Genomic DNA, 6,693 nt, shown 5'->3' with positions numbered 1-6,693 from the left:
ATATATGTATATTATATATAAACATACATTGTATATAAAACAACACACAGAATGATGTTCTTCCATCTTTCCAGGTAATATTTTTAAAGAAGTTGCGGCGTCTTTTCATATTAATTAACTAGCACTTCTCCAATCGACTAATTTGTGGTGTTACTGCATATTAATTGCACAGTCCTTCTTTCTTGTGATGATGATGATAATGATGATAATAAAGTTCGTCCGTCGGTGTCCGGCGATGACCAATACATCTGCAGAGGGTGATATTTCTTAGCGAAACAGAAGAAACAAGAGCTGAGATTTTGTGTGGCTTCTGCTACGGCCAATGAGACCAATTCTGGCAAAGAAGAATCCCACATTTTGAGCATTTAAAATCTTCAGCTTCAGCATTTCTAATTCATGAAGCCTCGTATAACTTGCTTGCCCACTATGACTGCTACTGCTGCTCTCCAACTAGGTCTGTGAGAAGCTAGGCTTTCCAATGTCAAAGGATTTATGTTGAAGTACTTCAGAGCCATTTTCAGAGTGTCTTTGTAGCGCTTTTTTGGTGCGTCAACTTTGAGCTTCCCCGAGGACATCTCAGAAAAGAAATTGATAGAATAATATTTCTTTGGGATTCAGAATCCAGCCTGTTGAAGTTGAGACTTTATAAGCTTAGAAACAGACTAGGCAATTGCCCTTTTTGAAAACTTGGATGAATGGTACCTACCATTTTGTCCTGCCGTTTACTGATGTCAAGAATTCTCCTGAAGCTCTTCATGTGGAAAAGATTAGGCTTAAGCTTAATGGCATATAATATATACATGTATGTATAGTTACAGTATTTCTAACAATACTCGGTCAGTAAAGTTCACTACAGCTACTGTCTTTCTCCATGGTCGTACCCGTAACTGTGGCGAAGTTCGCATCATGCATCTAATCAAAACAAGTTTTGTAAACATTTGTTTCGTTTGTCCGATTTTCAAATTTGGATCACGGCCCACGTGGAATTAATAGGCCTACTGTAAATCACTGTAAGTTTGATATTGATTAAATTACTTAACAAAGTCAAAGAGAAATGGTTGCATGGTATTAGTATTACTATTAGAAGTACCGCACTATTACTATCTGTCCCATTGGTTTTATGCACCCCGCATAATTTAGCAAAATTTGATCATTTTTTGCGTAATTTCTGATTATTTTCCTTTATCATTCTTTGTTAAAATTAACAGAATCGCAGAATTTCACATTTTTGGGCCCGGTTTGCATAATTTCAGAATTTCTTTCGCATAAAACCGCGGGGACAGTACTATTAGTAGTAGCCGGATGCGGACCTTTTTCTGTGCTATAAAGCAAAGAAATCACGACGAGTGTCAATCAAAACTTGCAACGCATCAGTGTACTCTATCTAAAGTTGTTAGCTAAAAACAAAAAATAATTTTTTTTTAAAAATCGCCCCCAAAGCTCCCCCTCTTAACTAGCCCTTCACACCGCTCTGTATAACCGAATAATAATAATATTTGTAAATTCCTACCCCCCCCCCCCCCCCCCACAAACGAGACAGTCAGCCTCAGATCAGATCTACAATTGATTTTTAAAAAATCCCTTCATATGTTGAGCATAGTCGTGTAAACATAAACAAGTTTTATTGTTTTAGCGTTTTGGTTTTAGTGATAACACATATACCTTGCAGCATTTCTTGCAGCTCTTAGTAGATTGACTTAAACAGTCGTTTAGTAAGAGTTGAGTAGAGAAGAAAGGGCTTGGGGGGGGGGGGGGGGGTTGTCTACAAGGAATTCCACTTGACTCAAATGTTGCTGTCACATACTGAGTTGGAGAGGAGAAGTTAATCCCCATCGTATGATGTAGTAACAGTCACACTTCTTATTAATTTTAAAAAGCAATTCAAGTCGCTTTTGGTTCTCATAGTTAAAATAAGAGTTTTTCTTTTCTTTTCTTTTTTTTTTTCATGCTTCAGGAGCGAGAAGAACGTTTCCGGCTGACGAGTGACAGCACCAACGAGAGAGTGTTTGTCTGGGCGGTGGCTCAAACAGCAACGCTCATCGTGCTGGGGATCTGGCAGTCCTTACATCTCAAGAGCTTTTTCATCAAGAAAAAACTGGTGTGAGACGAGGGGCTAAACTCGGTGTGACTGCGACACTAGTGGCCCTAAACTCGGTGTTTGAACAGGAGTGAAAGCTAAGCAGAGCAATGTGACTAATTGAAAAGTTGTTAGTTTTTTAAACGTGGGCAGACATTATATGAACAGCGAGAGAGAGAGAGAGAGAGAGAGAGAGAGAGAGAGAGAGAGAGAGAGAGAGAGAGAGAGAGAGAGAGAGAGAGGGGGGGGGAGTGTGTGTGTGTGTGTGTGTGAAAGAGAGAGAGAGAGGGAGAGAGAGAGAGAGAGAGAGAGAGAGAGAGAGAGAGAGAGAGAGAGAGGGGGAGAGAGAGAGAGAGAGAGAGAGAGAGAGAGAGAGAGAGAGAGAGAGAGAGAGAGAGAGAGAGAGAGAGAGAGAGAGAGTCTGTAGCAGAAAGCCATTCAAATTCAAACTTGTAACTAAACAAGTACTGTCGCTGAAAAAGAGTAAGAGAGTTCTGGGGGGAAAAAGTGTGTGTGTTTGTGTGTGTGTGTGTGTGTGTGTGTGTGTGTGTGTGTGGGGGGGGGGGGGTTACCAGTGAAATGAAAGAAACCGGGTGGCAGTGGCAGTGGCAGGCATTATGTATGCCTGTTGAGGGGGGAACTTTTGAAGCCCAGAGTAAAAACATCTGAAGTAAAGTAATAAATAATGTTTAAAAAAAAAGAAAGCACTGTTGACCTTGGAACAACCTTTCCTTTTCTCCTGTGTTTTTAAGGGTGCAGGCCTAGAGTGGTAACAAGGAGGAAGGAAATATTTTTCTCACGACGAAAGCCTCCTATGCAGACTTTTCACTGTCAGATAGCGTGTCGACCTCAGTCAGAGTCAGTGATGCATCGTGGTGAAATCAGGCACTCGTCAAAATAATGAAATCGAAGAAACTTGCATTTTTCTGTCCCTTTGGCAATATTCATCGAATTTTTGTTTTTTGACTCAACACTTAAAAGGTGCATTTAAAAACACATTTCTGCGTGGATTATACTGAAACGTGTTGATTTAAGCCACAAAAATGTGAATTTGCATTTTCTAAGGACTCTCCAGTTTTGGAAGTCGCCAACCTTTGGCGGCCATTTTCTCGCTAACTTTACCTCTGAAAACAGGCGAACCCCACCTCCTTCAATTGCAAAGGTCTCGACTGTTATTCATGATAGATATGGATAATAAGGTTGTATAGGAAAATTGTGCTTACCGCATTACATTTATTGTCAAAGTTCGATCTTCATATAAGTTTTATACCTATGCACAGCAAAACCCTCAACAAAACACGATAAGAGCATTTGCCAGTCTGTATGTTTGTTCAAGTGCACTTATTAAGGCTGTCTAAATCTATAATATACATTATGTTACATTTATATTTTCCAATAAATAGATAATTTATTTGTTTTCGGAGTTTTTGTTTCTTTGTTCTTACTGACAATTGTGTTTTAAAAATTGTTTTATATTGTTTTTAGTTAACTATCATTGTTTGTTTCGACTTGTGATTTTAAACCTTCCACCAGTTATTAACTTTGGTTTAAGATTTGTATTATGGTAGTATCCTAGACTGTGCGCCTTGACACACTTCTGTTTCACTGTAGAGGGCACCGTTTGACTCAATGAATGAAGGGCAAGGAGGGAAAGGTTGTTGTGCACTCTCCTTTAATGCGATCATTTTTTGGTGGGGTTTCCCTTTAATTTGATTTGGGGATCCATGGTGCTCGACAGCGCTGTCACGCTTTTATAGAGGTCAGAAATGGAAACCATGACAGTGTACGATCTATGGTGGTTGAAATTCAAGTCTATGACTTGAGTATATCTGGCCTGAATTGTTACCGCGTTTATGCAGAATCTGCAAAATCTAGAGGGACCTGACATTTGTACATTGGCTACTTGAAAGTGTTGACATAATTTATCAGTTCCCATTCCTTTTCAGTAGATTCTTTGAAATACTAGCTGGCATTCTGGTCCCTTAATTTTTAAGGGTTCCTGCTAATTTGGTGAAATACCTGTGTATCTTATTCGAAGCAGAACCTAATTTAAGCCAAGATTACTTTCAAGGAAACATTTTTTTAAAGAAAAAAAAAGAAAAAAAAGAAGAAAAAAATCAACCAAAAAAACCCAACAAAAAACCAAATCGTCATGAAGGTTTTTTGTTGTTGCCATTTTAGCAACAGCAGCAATAACAATATTTTCTTAAAAACTGTCTTAAACATAAATCTTCGACATTCCTTTCATCAAAGGAGTACATGAGTTCGACTGTTTGTGTGCTCTTTGACCATGGCCATTCTTCATTGGTAAGCAACCGGACATTATAAAGTAGTACCTTTGGGAGGGATGACAACATCATATTGCAGAGATCAAAACTTTACGTTAAAAAACCCGGACGAATTCTTATCATTCAATGCAGACCAGTCACTTTACTTGCTAAGCTTACAAGATCACACAAACCCAACTATCTGCACAGATGGCTACTCTGGTTTTCACTCCGAACTGTGGCACTAATAAAATCAATCATTGATTATTTTGTTGCGTGATAATAACGATTTATTAGCCAACTGCATGTGATGATGACGTTCGAAATTCGCCAGCGAAGATGACCTTGACTTCACATCACTGGGGAATGGGGTGGGTGCGGAAATGGCTGATCAGGGCAATCTTCGCCCGGAAGTGTCTGTTGCATTTTTATTTTTATAATTTTTATTATTTTTTGGTCGGGCTCTCGGTCTTTTCTCTGCTGACGTCCCCACTCTTCGTACCAGATACGTTTCACTTCGAATTCATTCAGCAACTCAAGATCTTATCAAGGAGTGCCAGAAAAGTTGGCTTGTGCATCTTTTTCTCAGGCGGTTTGGAGAATGTCATCTCGCTTCAGGAATGCTTTCAGCGTTTGCTTGTTTTTCTGACGGCCAATATAGCGTTTCCCTGATATCATCTCATCATAGGGCAGTCATTTTGAGAGGCGAAAATTGTCCATGCGGGGAACGTGGCCAGCCCACCTGTGGTGGGGACGTAGTAGGATGGCATGTAGATAGTGTAAAGTAAGCTCTTCATCTCGGTCGATTGAAAACCTTTGCGTCTGGAATACTGTTTTGTCACCTGACACGGAGCAGGGTCCTGAGGTGTCTTATGCTGAGAGCACTGAAATCATGAAATGATTGACATGTCTGCTGTTGACTGTCCGCGTTTTACAAGTGTAAAGAAGGGATGGTGACAGACCATCTGCTCTATACACTTAAAGTTTTGTGTTAAGGCTCAGTCCTCTTTGCTCCCAGACCTTGTCCTTCTGTCTACCGAAGGCGGTGCCGTCTCCGGCAATGCTGTTGGCCACTTCCTCGTCGATATTAACCGAGTAGAATAGAGTGCTGCCAAAGTAGACATACTTCGCTACCTGATAATTACAGTTCTATATGCTCAATACATAGTTATAAAAAAAAATCACGTCTAAATTTTGAATTTCTCAATATGCCAAGCTTTTTCGAATGCAGTTATTTGAACATCTTGATAGCGACTCAGAATACTCTTACAATGTTCATTGAGCAGTAGAGCATTTGATTTCTGACCACATAGTCTTAGTCTTAGTAACTCAAAACGGCTAAAAATGTCAGATAGAACTTTTTAAAAGAGGTAGCTACTTGTCTGTTACTGCCAGTCTCTGGATGTTGGTGATAATTTGGGACTCTGTGTATAGCTATGCTATAGAGCTGTTGGGGGCAGACTGGTGCTGCATTTCAACCTCCTTGGCGGAAATAATGAGGCTGAAGTCGTCACAGGCTTTGAAAATTAGGCCAATGCTTCCTGGCATGTCTGACTACTGTGAACTGGCATTCAGAGCGTTGTATCCTATTCGGTAAAGAGGAAATCACTGGTTATGACTCCGTGAACTTTGTTCTTTGTCCGTAGGTTCCAAAGCTTGAAGGGTTTCTTGTTAGCACTATTGGTAGGCCTACGGCATCGCAAACCGACACCGATGTCTCCGTCTCAGTAGGCGTCGAGCAGTGCTGAGGAAAACATAATGCTTAACAGTGTGAGGGGCTAGCACGCAGCCTTGCTTAACTCCAATGGTGCAGCTACACTTGAAGACAAGCGAACTGGCACTTCTTCAGAATCACTCGAAGGATCGAAGGGAAAAGAAAGATATGAGGAGAGAAAGAAAGAGCAGGTAAAGACGATGGAGAGTGGAGTTGCAAAGATACAAAAGACTGAGATAAAGGTTTTATGGTGGAGAGAGAGAGAGAGAGAGAGAGAGAGAGAGAGAGAGAGAGAGAGAGAGAGATACAGACAGACAGACAGACAGACAAACAGAGAGGGAGAGAGAGAGAGAGAGAGAGAGAGAGAGAGAGATACAGACAGACAGACAGACAGACAAACAGAGAGGGAGAGAGAGAGAGAGAGAAGAGATGGAGGGGAAAAGGGAAAGAATCAGAGAAACACACAGATCTTCAAATTAGAATCTACTTGACCTCCCATATCCCTATATGAAAATCAAAATACCCCCGCTCCCCTTTAAAACCACCCTAGAAAAAACAGAAAACACACACACACACACACACACACACACACACACACACACACACACACACACACACACACACACACACACACA

The sequence above is a fragment of the Aplysia californica genome, unplaced genomic scaffold (assembly GCF_000002075.1).
Source record: "Aplysia californica isolate F4 #8 unplaced genomic scaffold, AplCal3.0 scaffold00082, whole genome shotgun sequence".
Classification (NCBI taxonomy): Eukaryota; Metazoa; Mollusca; class Gastropoda; order Aplysiida; family Aplysiidae; genus Aplysia; species Aplysia californica.
Note: the sequence above shows the minus strand (reverse complement) of the source record.